At 38.3% G+C, this 19851-nt stretch overlaps 1 protein-coding gene across 2 annotated transcripts in view; it reads right to left on the minus strand.

Annotated features, from left to right (window-relative positions):
• Positions 1 to 12483, minus strand: part of BCKDK (branched chain keto acid dehydrogenase kinase) — a 35221-nt gene extending 22738 nt beyond the window's left edge. The window contains exons 1-3 of one of the 2 annotated variants that reach the window (XM_053694528.1): positions 12423 to 12483; positions 6674 to 6720; positions 949 to 999 (exon numbers count right to left, since the gene is read on the minus strand). The gene's annotated coding sequence lies outside the window, so the exon portion shown is untranslated. Of the gene's footprint in view, positions 1 to 948; positions 1000 to 6673; positions 6721 to 12422 lie in introns of those variants that run through there. The other variant, XM_053694529.1, reaches the window with a different exon arrangement.
• Positions 12484 to 19851: the final 7368 nt, after the last annotated feature.

The raw sequence follows: 19851 nt of genomic DNA on the forward strand, positions 1-19851 counted from the left end.
TATAGAGATATATATATAGAGATATATATATAGATATATATATATATAGAGATATATATATAGAGATATATATATATATATATAGATATATATATATATATATATATATATATATATATATATATATATATATATATATATATATATATATAGATATATATATATATATATATATATAGATATATATATAGATATAGATATATATATATATATATAGATATATATATATATATATATATAGATATAGATATAGATATAGATATAGATATATATATATATATATATATATATATATATATATATATATATATATATATAGATATAGATATATATATATAAATATATATATATATATATATAAATATATATATATATATATATATATATATAAATTGAAAACGAATTTCCTTGATGGTACAGTACGTGGCTGGATACGCACGCTGCTTTGCACACTACGTTGCTGGCTGCGGGCTGCTTGGCACACTATGTGGCAATGCTTCAAAAATGATCATAATTTGATTCTTTTTAAGAGTTCCGTTATATTTTTAAACTCATAAAAGTATGAAATATTGCGCAGGATTTCCTTTCCACCATAAGCAGATTGTATTGAGTCATAATATAATTCTTTAAAAGGTACATGTAGAGCCACCAATCAGCAGCTAGATCCCAGCAGCGCATTGCTGCTCATGATCCCACCAAGATATGCTTTTCAACAAAAGGGTACCAAGTGAACAAAATAAATGTGATTTAAAAAAAAAAAAAAAGTAGATAGAAAAATCTTAAAATGACATTCTGTCTGATCCATAAATCGGTTGTTCAGGAAGGAGAATAGGGTTATAAACTTAACAGCTGGCACAGGACAAATAAAAGGGCACTGACTAGATTACTGCAGCTAAAACAACTGCAGTATGGAAACATTTCCGTCACCCCCCTCCCCCGGCAGCTTACCATGGGGCGACTCAGGTCACATAAGGAAGGGATTTGTGGGCAACGTGCCATCTGCAAGAAACAGAGAAATGCTGCATTAAAACTGAGAGGCTGAATCAGAGGGACACTACCCTTGCAAAAGTGACCCCCTGGCTCTAATGTGACTGGCCCCTGGTCTTTAGCTTGGCGTTTAATTTTATAAGGGTTGGCTTTGTTTGTGCCTAACAACTACCATCGTCTGCCTTTTGGTCTATTAAAAGTAAATTCAATTATAAAATTACAACGCTAATAGTGACAACACGCTCAAGGTCCTAGTATACAGGTGATTGCAATTTAGTTTAAATTTCATGATTCAGATATCGCACACAATTAAACAACTTTGCTTTGCACTTCTATGATATAATGTGCTTCATTCGCATGGTATCCTTTGTTGAAGGAACAGCAATGCACCCCTGAATTACTAGCTGAACACACCAGGTGACGATGATTTAAAGCTCTCTGCTCAGATGAGATTAACTAAGAAGTCTCGTCAATACGGATAAGAATTTTAGAAACACAACTTTTACCTTGATACATTTTTATCTTACTATACAGAGTTCTGTATGTGAAGGAGAAATTCCTGTATTACAATATAGTTTTTTTGTGCCATTTCTCTTTATGGCAGAGAGTTTTTCATCTCATGACCCAGGTGAGCCAATAATAAATGCAACAACCAATCAGCAGCTAGCTCCCAATAGTGCATTGCTACTATAGCGTCTACCTAGATATGCTTTTCAACAAAGGATACCAAGAGAATAAAGAAAATGAGATAAGAAGTGAACTGGAAAGTTGTTTAACATTGCATGCTCTATCGATTCATGAACGTATACATTTTGCGTTTACTGTTCGTTTAAAGGGACACGGAACCCAATTTTTTTCTTTCATGATTCAGATAGAGCATGACATTTTAAGCAACTTTCTAATTTACTCCTATTATCAAATTGTCTTCATTCTCTTGGTATCTTTATTTGAAATGCAAGAATGTAAGTTTAGATGCCGGCCCATTTTTGGTAAACAACTTGGGTTGTCCTTGCTGATTGGTGGATAAATTCATCCACCAATAAAAAAGTGCTGTCCAAAGTCCTGAACCCCAAAAAAGCTTAGATGCCTTTTTCAAATAAAGTTAGCAAGAGAACGAAGACAAATTGATAATAGGAGTAAATTAGAAAGTTGCTTAAAATTGCATGCTCTATATGAATCACAAAAGAAAAAATTTGGTTCAGAGTCCCTTTAAGTATTATTTTTATTGAATGTTTTACAAAAAAACACACACACAAAAAAACCCAAAAAAAACATACAAAACATGGAAAAACTAAATAAACCATAATGTGATGCATAGGAACAACCCGCTAAGACTGTAAATGTCCTCCAATGGGTAAAGAAAGATGAACATGACACCCAGAAACAAACATTAACCCCTCGTTCACACGTGTGTGCTGTCTCTTTAGGGAAGTGATGGGCAGCTTCCTAACACAAGGGCCACAGATAAATATTTCCCAAGCATTGAGGGGCACATATAAATTATATGACTATGAAAAACACAAATATTGTTTCATTCTGATTTTCCCCAGAGCCATTAATAGACACCAATTGGCCATGCTTCAGGCCATAGGGGATATTTACTAATAATGGTGACATGAGATCTCACATTGGAAATAAAAGGCTCCCCTCTTTGCAAACTAGCATATTAAACCAGTGGGAGGAGCTTTAAAGTGCCCCCTCCCCCTTGTGACAGACTGCACCATGGTGATCCCCTGAAAATGAAAGGAGGTGTGACCAGCATTTCACAATAGGGGTCGCATACACCTTTATAAAGGTGCAAGTGATTGCAATAAAAATGCCAATATCTTGCAGCTTCTATCAGACATGCAGGCGAGAATGTATTTTTGTGTTTAATTTATACCCAAACTATAACCCTAAACAATATTAATTGTAATATCTTTCTAAAAACCATGCAAATCAGCAGTTTATAATACTGATTGTTTTCAATAGTTTATATTCTTTGTAAATTCAAGACGTAAAGGGGCATTACCGCACAAAAATGGCACACTAAGACCATGCATGTCTATGGGCCTTATTCTCTAAAGCTTTGTGGTCAGGAGAGATTCTATAAATAGCCTCTTCAGTATTACTAGGATTCTTTTTTTCTTGAGAACTGGTCATCTCATTAAGGGGTATTCCCTAATTTTCTTTAAATGAACGAGAGAAACTTAAATTATAATATATAAGCCGATGATGTCTCTCCATGCCGGCAAGTTTTTCAGAATCTCGCCTTATGTGTTAAGCTATATTTAAGAAAACCACTGGTCCTGAGCAAACATGGACAGTAAGCAAGAGCATAACCCAGCTGCACATCTGCAACATTTACAGCATAATGTCATGTAAAGAAATTAAAAAAAAAAAAAATATATAGAGGAAACCATTATATACTGTAATTCATACAGCTGCTAAAGTAACAACGGCTCATTATTTAACATGGGACATTCTGTGGCAGTAAAAAGTAAAGCACATTACTTGTGATTATTTCTAAAATAAAATAATTCCACCACACACTTAGGAAATCCCAACTATTCTTGGTCACATTGTTCCATATGGAGTATTGGCATTACAATCTCTGATATTTCTGTCCAGGAGCCAAGGCTTGTACTGCAAGCTCAGACTTACTCAAGGTTACAGGAAGAGATACTGGAAAATCTCAACCAATCAAATGGGATTTCATATTTCTGGCACAGCGGAGAGAGTCAGATGATGAGAAAAAATAAGATTAGGGTAAAGGGGAATGCACTGTTTGTATTACAGAATCCCAAAAGCACCTGCAAGCTAAATACTGTAGGAACATGAAACACTCAGATTGTAATACAGCAGGTTTACTTATGGGTAGTAAAACAATTTCCCAATATTTTTCCAATATTTATTTTGAGGTGACAATAGGATAAAGCAAAAAACATTAGTACTGCTAACAGAAATGAAAGCGCCTAGCTGTGTCTAATGTAAGACTGGCTCCACCAACTAAGGCTAGTGGTGAGGTGAGTGACTACTAGAAAAAAAAAAAACATCTGAGTAAACAATTGTTAATATACTCAGAAAATGTACACAAGCTGCTGCTATGTTAATTTAATAGAAGATTTCAGAAAAATGTAGAATTACAAGGAGTTTTATTTCCCTTTATAAATGCATTAGCTCAAGGACAGCCCATACATTTAGGGGTCAAAGTTCACTACAGTATATTTATAGAAAAATATGTATATACACTCACATGCGCGCTGCACAAAGCTAAATTTTAGGTGTGGCTGTTGACAGCTGGTGAGGAAAGTGTTGGGCACATACGAGTGTCTTGTGGCCTCTAAACCAGGGTCCAAATATGCACAGAAAAGTTCAGCACACGCTCACTAAAGTGCTAAGCCTCAACTAGGTACTACACTACAACCCAGCAAACATAGTCCAAAAAGCACAAATAAAGCAGCAGCACTCTGTAATCCTTCATGATTAATGGTGTGTAACCCGAAACGTCCCTGCTATCTACTTATAAAGAAGGATTTTTTGTGCTTTTTGCTCTAGTACCAGGGCCTAATTTTAAGGAGCCAGTGGTTCCCTGGCTCCTGGGTTTGTCATGCCCTGCAGATCAGACCTTTATTGCTACAGGTGGTCGGGTCTAATTTTTTTTATTTATTTATTATCGGTTATTTGTAGAGCGCCAACAGATTCTGCTGCGCTATAAACAAAGGCAGAGTACAACAAAACAATTAAAGGGATCAAATGGGTAGAGGGCCCTGCCAAGAGTTGCACTGTAGTAGTCAGCTCTTAAGAAGGTGATCTACAAACAGCTGGACTCTTAGGCTTACATGCTAAGGGGGTTCAGGGGATAGCAATGGAGGAGAGGAACTGGTATAAAGAAAGGTTAGCGTAGGTTGTATGCATCCCTGAACAGTAGAGTCTTTAGGGAGCGCTTGAAGCTTTTAAAACTAGAAGAGAGTCTTGTGGAGCGAGGCAGAGAGTTCCACAAGATGGGAGCCAGTCTGGAGAAGTCCTGTAAACGGGAGTGTGATGAGGTGACAAGAGAGGAGGAGAGTAGGAGGTCATGAGCAGAGCGAAGGGGACGGGAGGGAGAGTATCTGGAGACAAGGTCTGAGATGTAGGGGGGAGCAGTGCAGTTGAGGGCTTTGTATGTAAGAGTGAGAGTTTTGTGTTTGATCCTAGAGGCAAGAGGAAGCCAGTGAAGGGATTGGCAGAGAGGTGCAGCAGATGAAGAGCGACGTGTAAGGAAGATGAGTCTGGCAGAGGCATTCATTATGGATTGTAAAGGAGCTAGGCGGCAGATGGGGAGACCAGAGAGGACAGAGTTGCAGTAATCAAGGCGGGAAAGAATGAGAGAGTGGATTCAAATCTTAGTTGTGTCTTGTGTAAGGAAGTGTCTAATTTTAGAGATGTTTTTAAGGTGGAAGCGGCAGGCTTTAGCCAATGACTGAATGTGAGGAGTGAAAGAAAGATCTGAGTCAAATGTGACCCCGAGACATCGAGCATGCGGGGTAGGGATAATGATGGAGTTGTTGACAGTTATAGAAAGATTGGGGGTGGAGAGTTTAGAAGAAGGGGGGAAAATAAGGAGCTCAGTTTTGGAGAGATTTAGCTTGAGGTAGTGAGAGGACATCCAGGAAGAGATGTGAGAAAGACAGTTAGTGACACGGGTTAGCAAGGAAGGTGATAGGTCTGGTGCAGAGAAGTAGATTTGGGTGTCATCGGCATACAAATGATATTGGAAACCGTGGGACTTTATTATTAGGGAACCTAGTGATGATGTGTAGATTGAAAAGGGGACCGAGGAGAGAGCCTTGCGGTACTCCGGCAGAAAGTGGTGACGGGGCAGAGGAGGCCCCAGAGAAGGCTACACTAAAGGTACAGTTTGACAGGTAGGAAGAGAGCCACGAGAGGGCTGTGTCACAGATGCCGAAGGATTGGAGGGTTTGGAGAAAAAGAGGGTGGTCAACAATGTCAAAGGCTGCGGACAGATCAAGGAGGATAAGCAGAGAAAAGTGGCCTTTTGATTTTGCTGTAAGTAGGTTGTTGGTAACCTTAACAATTGCTGTCTCTGTGGAATGATGGGGACGAAATCCAGATTGCAGTGGGTCAAGGAGGGAGTTTGATGTAAGGAAATGGGATAGGCGTGCATAAACTAGTTTTTCAAGAAGCTTTGAGGCAAGAGGGAGGAGGGAAATAGGGCGGTAGTTGGATGGAGAGGTAGGATTCAAGGGAAGGTTTTTTGAGGATAGGTGTGACTAGTGCATGTTTCAGAGATGAGGGGGATACAGGTGCTGAGGGAGAGGTTGAAAATGTGTGCGAGTATGGGGGTAATTGTAGCAGAGAGGGAGGGGAGTAGCTGTGAGGGGATAGGGTCAAGGGGACAGGTAGTGAGGTTAGAGCGCATTATAAGTGCCAAAACTTCTTCCTCAGTAACAGGGGAGAATGAGCTAAGTTTAAGGTTATGTGGGTTGTGGTTGATTGAGAGCATTTGAGGGGGTGAGAGAATGGAATTATGTTGAGAGCTGATTTTGTTTCTGATTGAGTCTATTTTGTAAATGAAGTGGCTGGCAAAGTCTTGAGCTGACAGAAAAGTTGTATTAGGCGTTGGGGGAGGGCGGAAAAGAGTATTGAAAGTGGAGAACAGAGGTTTTGGGTTTGAAGAAAGATTAGAGATAAGAGTATTACTCACCTCTTTTATCGCAAAACCCATAAGCAAAGAAACATGAGTTCACAGTTCTAGATGAGAGAAAGAGAAAACGGTGACAATATGAGATATAGGTCTGAATATGAGGCAGGGTCAACAACTCAGAAGCGACACTGTAAGGATCTACAGACATCACAGCAGTCAGGCACCTCATAGCTTGTGGTGCTTCCTACATACGACGCTCTCTATATAACCAACCCCCCCACATAAAAGGGAATAACTCAGGCAAGGAGGGTAAAATCGTAAAAAGACATGGAAATCAAAATGAACTTTTATTATTCAAACAAAGCATACAGTTAGTAAAACTCTCCAACTTTACCAAGGATAACTAACTCTTTATTGAAATGTAGCTCTTTTCCATGAGAGCATACTGAGGTAGACTCAGGTGTGTGCATGTGTCTTGAGCACTATATGTATAACATTGTACAAGAAGTGTTACCATATAGTGCTCACAACACGTGCACACTCCTGAGCCTTTATACAAAGGATAGAAAATGGTCAGTTTGATATTAGAAGTATATAACATTACAGGAACACTAGTGATGGTGCGGCTGTACTGAAGGCTGCCACAAAACAGGAAGGAGCGGCTTCCTGAACCCTACAGCCTTTTATACTGGAACACACTGTTCCCAGCTGATCTCTTGTATGAAGCAACAGAAAGGAGGGGGGAGAACAAAACAAGCTATAAAGCAATTATATGGAATGCAGAGAATGGTATAGGAGAGCAGAGTTGTGCAATACGGTGACCTAGAGTAATCAGTGTGTTTAATACAGAGCAGGTCAGGGCAGAGGGGGTGACTAGCAACTTATTTACAGCCAAGCTTAACCCCTTAATGACCACAATGTACCCTGTATGAGGCCCACATTATTACAACCAGACAAAACCTTAACAACCTGTGACGTACAGGGTACATTGTGGTCATTAAGGGCCATTAAACTCAAGTCTTTATTATTATGTATATGACCGAACAGAAAGTAAACATGTTCAAATATTTAGTGCATAAGAAAGATGTAAAGGGCTTTGTACTCAAAAATGTTCTATGCGCCATCAGAACAGCAGCATGCCTCAAACATACTGTTTAAATTCAAACTAACATATTGACACCAATTGTGCTTAGAAAGTGCCAGTCAGCCAATGAGCACTGACAGAAAGTGCCAGTCAGCCAATGAGCACTGACAGAAAGTGCCAGTCAGCCAATGAGCACTGACAGAAAGTGCCAGTCAGCCAATGAGCACTGACAGAAAGTGCCAGTCAGCCAATGAGCACTGACAGAAAGTGCCAGTCAGCCAATGAGCACTGACAGAAAGTGCCAGTCAGCCAATGAGCACTGACAGGAAGTACACAGCTAGCCAATGAGCACTGACAGGAAGTACACAGCTAGCCAATGAGCACTGACAGGAAGTACACAGCTAGTACTGTACCATAGCATTAGCTTTAATTTAAAATGTAACTGCTTGTAATTAATGTTTGCCATTAAAAAAAATACATGTTTTTTTTAGCACAGTGTCCTTTTAAGTTAAAGCTGTTTACAGCAATTTATAGAATATACAAACTGTGTTTGCGCACAACACATTCATAGAAACAGACTGCTCACTGTTTCACACATCTCTATTGGTGGGTAGTGGCAAGCCTCTACAAGCATAAGATCTAAACATCTATTTAAAAGAGAAAAAGGGGCAAATACCAGCCCCTCTGCCAAGCTGTTAAAGAAAAAGTAATTAGAAACACATTAAGGGAAAACTATTTTATAGTATAATGTCCCTTTAAACCGACAGTTGCTCTTATCATTAGTACATTAAACAAAATGTCATGCTATCTGAATACAAGCGCGGCTGTATTATAGCAGCTAAACAATAAAAGGATATTACGTGCACTAAAACAAAACTATCTTGTCCAATTGTCCTAAGCAGCAGAGATTAGATAAGGGAAATCTTTGGTTCAATATAGTGGCGCCAATTACTTCATAGAAACTAAAAAATAAAAAAAACTTTACATTGAATTCTTCAATATTTAAAACTAATATTTTAAAAATACATCTGCTTTTATTATTTCAGGGTAATCTTTTTCTTTGAACTGATCAATATATTTAGCATTTAATTACTGTCTAATGTCCATTTAAAGGGACATAATACTCATATGCTAAATCACTTGAAACTGATGCAGTAGAACAGTAAAAAGCTGACGGGAAAATATCACCTGAGCATCTCTATGTAATAAAGGAAGATATTTTACATCACAATCTCCTCAGCTCACCAGAGTAAGTGCTGTGTAAAAAGTTATAATTCAGTTACTACTCAGCTGCAAATAAAAAAAATAAATAAAAAAAAAAATGAAGAAATGAACAGAAGCCAAACAGCATCAGCAGTGCTGAGGTCATGAACTCTTTTACTGTGATCTCATGAGATTTCACTTAACGCTCATGAGATTTCATAGTAAACTTCCTTAAACTGAATAGGGAAATAACATGAATGTGCACAAGTCTCACTCCCTTAGCTGTCCCGGGACAGACATACTGATTTGCTGCTTAGAAGTTCATTACAATGGGATGTGGCTACTGAGGAACTTTTGAGGTAAAATATCTTTCTTTATTACATAGAGATGTTCAGGTGATATTTTCTAGTCAGCTTTTTACAGCTATGCTGCATCACTTTCAAGTGTTTCAACATTTGGGTATTATGGCCCTTTAACATTGTTGCCATCTTATGAGGCGCATCAGAAAATGCTTTTAAAACATCACGATAAAATGACCGAAACCTATTAAACTGACCATTATAGTAATTTGTCAGAGCATGTCATTCTATTACTAGACACACCATAAAGCTGTGTGTTTAACCCTTGCGATAAGGTTAAACACATACAGTGCTAGTTGTACAGCTGGGTCATGTGACTAGCACTGCTGATTAAATTAGAAATTTTTGCTTGTTACCAGCAGTGCTCTGCGGCTCCTGAGGAGTACTTTAACGGAGTTGCAGCATCACAAGTGATAAAATGGAATGTTCCAACATTTCATTTTATCCCTATAGTGTCCCTTTAATAACCAACACATCCCTCATTCCAATTTCTAGTAAATGACAATTACATTGTAGTATTTGCTGTACAGCAGTTACACTGGCAGGGCTAACGCATTTCTACTCAACAATGTTAATCTACAAGCTCTGTTTTATTTCACTATTCAACTTGCGCCTGGGAAACTCCAACAAGTGATAACCTCAATGCATGAAAACAAATTCATTAAACCAGGGGAGAGGCTTAAATAAAATCCTTAACATCCCATCTCATTTGGGTGGTTTGAGAGCAGGAAAACAAAAAACAAAAAGGAAGGTCATAAACACATCACAGAAGTTTAGCCTGTAGATGTAAAATTAAAAAAGGACATAAAACTGGTTAAGATCTCTGCATATCCTAAAAGGGCTAATTAATTAAAAAATAGTTTGCATAAAATAATTGTTTAAAAATTGCTGGAAAGTATTTAAAAATTAATTTAAAAAAATAAGCAAAATGAATTACATAGCCAAGCTGTCTGAAGCAGCCAACTCCACCCCCCCCTTCCCCTTATCAGTGTTTAGACACAGGCATTATATTTCAACTGAATTCACAGCTTCTATGCATGCTCCAGCAGATAATCCCTATTCACTTTTGCATTCCACCAAAACACAATAGATATAGATACAGCCATAGAAGGAAATGTGTGGGGGGAGTAAGCTTTAAAATTTAGAAAAAAGAAAAAAAAAAAAGGGTTAATGGTGAGGCACTGCAGTATAAATTTGCAGGTAAAGTAATTAAAGTGCATATATTTTGTCTCTATCCCAACTTGTTTTATGTTATTTAGCAAAACACACATCAGCATGCAGGCACACAAACCCGTGTCCACAAAACAGAACAAACACACATCAGCATGCATGCAGGCACGCAAACCCGTGTCCACAAAACAGAACAAACACACATCAGCATGCATGCACGCAATCCCGTGTCCACAAAACAGAATACACATCAGCAAAAAGATACGCAAACCAGTGTCCACAAAACAAAACACACATCCGCAAACAGGCACGCAAACCCGTGTCCACAAAACAGAATACACAAACACATCAGCAAACAGGCACGCAAACCCGTGTCCACAAAACAGAATACACAAACACATCAGCAAACAGGCACGCAAACCCGTGTCCACAAAACAGAATACACAAGCACAAGAATACAGAGGCACAACCCAATGCACATACACAAGAATAAAGAGGAAAAACTCCATGCACTCATACAACAGCATATGCACACCAGAATACAGGCGCGCGCACACACACACACACAGCAGCAGAATACTGACACAGCAGCATACACACACACCAGCATACATACACACACACCAGCATACACACACACACACACACACAAGCATACACACACACACACACACCAGCATACACACACACACACACACCAGCATACACACACACACACACACACCAGCATACACACACCAGCATGCATACACACACACACACACACACACCAGCATGCATACACACACACACACACCAGCATGCATACACACACACACACACACCAGCATGCATACACACACACACACACCAGCATGCATACACACACACCAGCATGCATACACACACACACCAGCATGCATACACACACACACACACACACCAGCATGCATACACACACACACACACACCAGCATGCATACACACACACACACACACAGCAGCAGCAGTATACATACACACACACAGCAGCAGCAGTATACATACACACACAGCAGCAGCAGTATACATACACACACAGCAGCAGTATACACACACACACACACACACAGCAGCATACATACACACACACACAGCAGCAGCATACATACACACACACACAGCAGCAGCATACATACATACACACACACACACACAGCAGCAGCATACATACATACACACACACACACAGCAGCAGCATACATACATACATACACACACACACCAGCAGCATACATACATACACACACACACACACACACAGCAGCATACATACATACACACACACACACACACACAGCAGCATACATACATACACACACACAGCAGCAGCAGCAGCATACATACACACACAGCAGCATACACACATACACAGCAGCATACACACATACACAGCAGCATACACACACACACAGCAGCATACACACATACACAGCAGCATACATACACACACAGCAGCATACATACATACACACAGCAGCATACACACACACCAGCATACACACACACAGCAGCATACATACATACACACAGCAGCATACACACACACCAGCATACACACACACAGCAGCATACACACATACAGCAGCAGCATACACACACACACCAGCATACACACACACACCAGCATACACACACACACCAGCATACACACACACACCAGCATACACACACACACCAGCATACACACACACCAGCATACACACACACACCAGCATACACACACACACCAGCATACACACACACACCAGCATACACACACACACCAGCATACACACACACCAGCATACACACACACACCAGCATACACACACACACCAGCATACACACACACACCAGCATACACACACACACCAGCATACACACACCAGCATACACACACCAGCATGCGCACGACAACATAAACATATAAAGAGCGCATAACCTATATATAAAGCGCACGGACATAAACACACACCGCCCGGATCCCACTCACCCAGAGGCCTGTCTGAGCAGTGTATGCCCTTGCGAGGTGACGTCACGGTGCCAGGTCACATGTAGGCGTAGGGATGCCCTGTCCGGGAGGCAGATCCGGGCACGTCAAACTACATATCCCTGCATTCCATTCGGCTCACAAATAGCGCTTCAACTAAACGTTCCAGTGAGGGAAATTGCATAAATATGCACAGCGGCATGTTGTCTCCCTCTAGTGGCACTGTGACAGAGAAATATCAAAGGGTGGAGAAACCCAGGCGTCCCATATAGTTACTGGAGTCAAGCTATCAGACAGTTTAAAAATCCAAGTCAAGCTATCAGACACTGTTTTGGAGCTATCAGACAGGTTTAAAACAGTAGTCAAGCTATCAGACACTTATTTGTTAGTACTTTCTTAAGACTATTAAAGGCTGTACCATACATATATGCTAATAAGAAATGTTTTAATGAATACCACAAGCATTTTTGTTATAAATGTCACTCAAATGTAAAAAAAAGTCATATTCCAGCATTTCTCTAAGCGTTAAAAACAAAATTCCCCATTGTGCCACTACATTTTCACCACAGCTAGTTCAAACAATGACCCCACTAAGATATCACAAAGTATGGAAACTTTTTAGTGTGGAATTTTAAAAATATAGGGCCCCAAACTTCCCTAAAATTGCAAAAATCATCACTTTCAAGCAATTTCACTTAGGGATAAAAGCGAAATCTCCCATTGCGCCACTACATTTTCACCACAGCTAGCTCACACAATGACCCCTCTACGATATCATAAATTTTGGAGAGTTTTTACTGTGGAATTTTAAAAACATTGGGCCCCAAATGTCCCTAAAATTGCATAAATTGGCCCTTTTCAGCAAATTTACTTAGGAATAAAAAAGAAATCTCCCATTGTTCCACTAAAATTTCACCACAGCTAGCTCACACAATGACTCCTCTACGGTATCATTAAGATTGGACCATTTTTACTGTGGAATTTTAAAAATATTGGGCCCCAAATGTCCCTTGAATTTCATAAATCGGCCCCTTTCAGCAAATTCACTTAGGAATAAAAAAGAAATCTCCCATTGTGCCACTACAATTTCACCACAGCTAGCTCACACAATGACCCCTCTATGATATCACACATTTTGGAGAGTTTTTACTGTGGAATTTTAAAAATATAGGGCCCCAAATGTGCCTTGAATTTCATAAATCGGCCCTTTTTAGCAAATTCACTTAGGAATAAAAAAGAAATCTCCCATTGTTCCACTAAAATTTCACCACAGCTAGCTCACACAATGACCCCTCTACGATATCACAAAGTTTGGAGACTTTTTACTGTGGAATTTTAAAAATATTGGGACCCATATGTCCCTCGAATTGCATAAATAGGCCCTTTTCAGCAAATTCACTTAGAAATAAAAAAGAAATCTCCCATTGTTCCACTAAAATTTCCCCACATCTAGCTCACACAATGACCCCTCTACAGTATCACTAAGTTTGTGGTATTTTTACTGTGGAATTTTAAAAATATTGGGCCCCAAATGTCCGTCAAATTGCAAAAATAGTCACTTTCCAAAAATTTCACTTTGGGATAAAAAAGAAATCTCCCATTGTTCCACTAAAATTTCACCACAGCTAGCTCACACAATGACCCCTCTAAGGTATCACTAAGTTTGGACCATTTTTACTGTGGAATTTTAAAAATATTGGGCCCCAAATGTCCCTTGAATTTCATAAATCGGCCCTTTTCAGCAAATTCACTTAGGAATAAAAATGAAATCTCCCATTGTTACACTAAAATTTCACCACAGCTAGCTCATACAATGACCCCTCTACGGTATCACTAAGTTTGGACAATTTTTACTGTGGAATTTTAAAAATATTGGGCCCCAAATGTCCCTCAAATTGCAAAAATAGTCACTTTCCAAAAATTTCCCTTTGGGATAAAAAGGAAATCTCCCATTGTTCCACTAAAATTCACCAATGCTAGCTCACACAATGACCCCTCTACAGTATCACTAAGTTTGGACCATTTTTACTGTGGAATTTTAAAAATATTGGGCCCCAAATGTCCCTTGAATTTCATAAATCGGCCCTTTTCAGCAAATTCACTTAGGAATAAAAATGAAATCTCCCATTGTTCCACTAAAATTTCACCACAGCTAGCTCACACAATGACACGTCTATGATATCACAAAGTTTGGAGACTTTTTACTGTGGAATTTTAAAAATATTGGGACCCATATGTCCCTCGAATTGCATAAATAGGCCCTTTTCAGCAAATTAATTTAGGAATAAAAAAGAAATCTCCCATTGTTCCACTAAAATTTCACCACAGCTAGCTCACACAATGACCCCTCTACGATATCACACATTTTGGAGAGTTTTTACTTTAGGATTTTAAAAATATAGGGCCCCAAATCTGCATTGAATTTTTTAAATCGGCCCTTTTCAGCAAATTCACTTAGGAATAAAAAAGAAATCTCCCATTGTTCCACTAAAATTTCACCACAGCTAGCTCACACAATGACCCCTCTACGTTATTACTAAGTTTGCTGTATTTTTACTGTGGAATTTTAAAAATATTGGGCCCCAAATGTCCCTCAAATTGCAAAAATAGTCACTTTCCAAAAATTTCACTTTAGGATAAAAAAGAAATCTCCCATTGTTCCATTAAAATTTCACCACAGCTAGCTCACACAATGACCCCTCTAAGGTATCACTAAGTTTGGACCATTTTTACTGTGGAATTTTAAAAATATTGGGCCCCAAATGTCCCTTGAATTTCATAAATCGGCCCTTTTCAGCAAATTCACTTAGGAATAAAAATGAAATCTCCCATTGTTCCACTGAAATTTCCCCACAGCTAGCTCACACAATGACCCCTCTACGGTATCACTAAGTTTGGGGTATTTTTACTGTGGAATTTTAAAAATATTGGGCCCCAAATGTCCCTCACATTGCAAAAATAGTCACTTTCCAAAAATTTCACTTTAGGATAAAAAAGAAATCTCCCATTGTTCCATTAAAATTTCACCACAGCTAGCTCACACAATGACCCCTCTAAGGTATCACTAAGTTTGGACCATTTTTACTGTGGAATTTTAAAAATATTGGGCCCCAAATGTCCCTTGAATTTCATAAATCGGCCCTTTTCAGCAAATTCACTTAGGAATAAAAATGAAATCTCCCATTGTTCCACTGAAATTTCACCACAGCTAGCTCACACAATGACCCCTCTATGATATCACAAAGTTTGGAGACTTTTTACTGTGGAATTTTAAAAATATTGGGCCCCAAATGTCAGTCTAATTGCAAAAATAGTCACCTTCCAAAAATTTCACTTTGGGATAAAAAAGAAATCTCCCACTGTTCCACTAAAATTTCACCACAGCTAGCTCACACAATGACCCCTCTAAGGTATCACTAAGTTTGAACCATTTTAATGTGGAATTTTAAAAATATTGGGCCCCAAATGTTCCTTGAATTTCATAAATCGGCCCTTTTCAGCAAATTCACTTAGGAATAAAAATGAAATCTCCCATTGTTCCACTAAAATTTCGCCACAACTAGCTCACACAATGACCCCTCTACGGTATCACTAAGTTTGGACCATTTTTACGGTGGAATTTTAAAAATATTGGGCCCAAATATCCCTTGAATTTCATAAATCGGCCCTTTTCAGCAAATTCACTTAGGAATAAAAAATAAATCTCCCATTGTTCCACTAAAATTTCACCACAGCTAGCTCACACAATGAGCCCTCTATGATATCACAAAGTTTGGAGACTTTTTACTGTGGAATTTTAAAAATATTGGGCTCCAAATGACCGTCAAATTGCAAAAATAGTCACTTTCCAAAAATTTCACTTTGGGATAAAAAAGAAATCTCCCATTGTTCCACTAAAATTTCACCACAGCTAGCTCACGTAATGACCCCTCTAAGGTATCACTAAGTTTGGACCATTTTTACTGTGGAAATTTAAAAATATTGGGCCCCAAATGTCCCTTGAATTTCATAAATCGGCCATTTTCAGCAAATTCACTTAGGAATAAAAATGAAATCTCCCATTGTTCCACTAAAATTTCAACACAACTAGCTCACAAAATGACCCCTCTACGGTATCACTAAGTTTGGACCATTTTTACTGTGGAATTTTAAAAATATTGGGCCCAAATGTCCCTTGAATTTCATAAATCGGCCCATTTCAGCAAATTTACTTAGGAATAAAAAAGAAATCTCCCATTGTTCCACAAAAAATTCACCACAGCTAGCTCACACAATGACCCCTCTACGATATCACACATTTTGGAGAGTTTTTACTGCGGAATTTTAAAAATATAAGGCCCCAAATGTGCCTTGAATTTCATAAATCGGCCCTTTTCAGCAAATTCACTTAGGAATAAAAAAGAAATCTCCCATTGTTCCACTAAAATTTCACCACAGCTAGCTCACACAATGACCCCTCTACGGAATCACTAAGTTTGGACTATTTTTACTGTGGAATTTTAAAAATATTGGGCCCCAAATGTCCCTCAAATTGCAAAAATATTCACTTTCCCAAAATTTCACTTTGGGATAAAAAAGTAACCTCCCATTGTTCAACTAAAATTTCACCACAGCTAGCTCACACAATGACCCCTCTACAGTATCACTAAGTTTGGGGTATTTTTACTGTGGAATTTTAAAAATATTGGGCCCCAAATGTCCGTCAAATTGCAAAAAATAGTCACTTTCAAAAAAATTTCACTTTGGGATAAAAAAGAAATCTCCCATTGTTCCACTAAAATTTCACCACAGCTAGCTCACACAATGACCCCTCTAAGGTATCACTAAGTTTGGACCATTTTTACTGTGGAATTTTAAAAATATTGGGCCCCAAATGTCCCTTGAATTTCATAAATCGGCCCTTTTCAGCAAATTCACTTAGGAATAAAAATGAAATCTCCCATTGTTCCACTAAAATTTCACCACAGCTAGCTCACACAATGACCCCTCTACGGTATCACTAAGTTTGGACAATTTTTACTGTGGAATTTTAAAAATATTGGGCCCCAAATGTCCCTCAAATTGCAAAAATAGTCACTTTCCAAAAATTTCACTTTGGGATAAAAAGGAAATCTCCCATTGTTCCTCTAAAATTTCACCACAGCTACCTCACACAATGACCCCTCTACGGTATCACTAAGTTTGGACCATTTTTACTGTGGAATTTTAAAAATATTGGGCCCCAAATGTCCCTTGAATTTCATAAATCGTCCCTTTTCAGCAAATTTACTTAGGAATAAAAATGAAATCTCCCATTGTTCCACTAAAATTTCACCACATCTAGCTCACACAATGACCCCTCTATGATATCACAAAGTGTGGAGACTTTTTACTGTGGAATTTTAAAAATATTGGGCCCCAAATGTCCCTTGAATTTCATAAATCGGGCCTTTTCAGCAAATTCACTTAGGAATAAAAATGAAATCTCCCATTGTTCCACTAAAATTTCACCACAGCTAGCTCACACAATGACCCCTCTATGATATCACAAAGTGTGGAGACTTTTTACTGTGGAATTTTAAAAATATTGGGCCCCAAATGTCCCTTGAATTTCATAAATCGGGCCTTTTCAGCAAATTCACTTAGGAATAAAAATGAAATCTCCCATTGTTCCACTAAAATTTCACTACAACTAGCTCACACAATGACCCCTCTACGGTATCACTAAGTTTGGACCATTTTTACTGTGGCATTTTAAAAATATTGGGCCCAAACATCCCTTGAATTTCATAAATTGGCCCTTTTCAGCAAATTTACTTAGGAATAAAAAAGAAATCTCCCATTGTTCCACAAAAATTTCACCACAGCTAGCTCACACAATGACCCCTCTATGATATCACACATTTTGGAGAGTTTTTACTGCGGAATTTTAAAAATATAGGGCCCCAAATCTGCCTTGAATTTCATAAATCGGCCCTTTTCAGCAAATTCACTTAGGAATAAAAAAGAAATCTCCCATTGTTCCACTAAAATTTCACCACAGCTAGCTCACACAATGATCCCTCTACGGTATCACTAAGTTTGGACTATTTTTACTGTGGAATTTTAAAAATATTGGGCCCCAAATGTCCCTTGAATTTCATAAATCGGCCCTTTTCATCAAATTCACTTAGGAAAAAAAATGAAATCTCCCATTGTTCCACTAAAATTTCACCACAGCTAGCTCACACAATGACCCCTCTATGATATCACAAAGTTTGGAGACTTTTTACTGTTGAATTTTAAAAATATTGGGCCCCAAATGTCCGTCAAATTGCAAAAATAGTCACTTTCCAAAAATTTCACTTTGGGATAAAAAAGAAATCTCCCATTGTTCCACTAAAATTTCACCACACCTAGCTCACACAATGACCCCTCTAAGGTATCACTAAGTTTGGACCATTTTTACTGTGGAATTTTAAAAATATTGGGCCCCAAATGTCCCTTGAATTTCATAAATCGGCCCTTTTCAGCAAATTCACTTAGGAATAAAAAAGAAATCTCACATTGTTCCACTAAAATTTCACCACAACTAGCTCACACAATGACCCCTCTGTGATATCACAAAGTTTGGAGACTTTTTACTGTGGAATTTTAAAAATATTGGGCCCCAAATGTCCGTCAAATTGCAAAAATAGTCACTTTAAAAAAAATTCACTTTGGGATAAAAAAGAAATCTCCCATTGTTCCACTAAAATTTCACCACAGCTAGCTCACACAATGACCCCTCTAAGGTATTACTAAGTTTGGACCATTTTTACTGTGGAATTTTAAAAATATTGGGCCCCAAATGTCCCTTGAATTTCATAAATCGGCCCTTTTCAGCAAATTCACTTAGGAATAAAAATGAAATCTCCCATTGTTCCACTAAAATTTCACCACAACTAGCTCACACAATGACCCCTCTACGGTATCACTAAGTTTGGACCATTTTTACTGTGGAATTTTAAAAATATTGGGCCCAAATGTCCCTTGAATTTCATAAATCGGCCCTTTTCAGCAAATTCACTTAGGAATAAAATAGAAATCTCCCATTGTTCCACTAAAATTTCACCACAGCTAGCTCACACAATGACCCCTCTACGATATCACACATTTTGGAGAGTTTTTACTGTGGAATTTTAAAAATATAGGGCCCCAAATGTGCCTTGAATTTCATAAATCGGCCCTTTTCAGCAAATTCACTTAGGAATAACAAAGAAATCTCCCATTGTTCCACTAAAATTTCACCACAGCTAGCTCACACAATGATCCCTCTACGTTATCACTAAGTTTGGACTATTTTTACTGTGGAATTTTAAAAATATTGGGCCCCGAATGTCCCTCAAATTGCAAAAATAGTCACTTTCCAAAAATTTCACTTTGGGATAAAAATGAAATCTCCCATTGTTCCACTAAAATTTCACCACAGCTA

Source organism: Bombina bombina, chromosome 11 (assembly GCF_027579735.1).
Source record: "Bombina bombina isolate aBomBom1 chromosome 11, aBomBom1.pri, whole genome shotgun sequence".
NCBI lineage: Eukaryota > Metazoa > Chordata > Amphibia > Anura > Bombinatoridae > Bombina > Bombina bombina.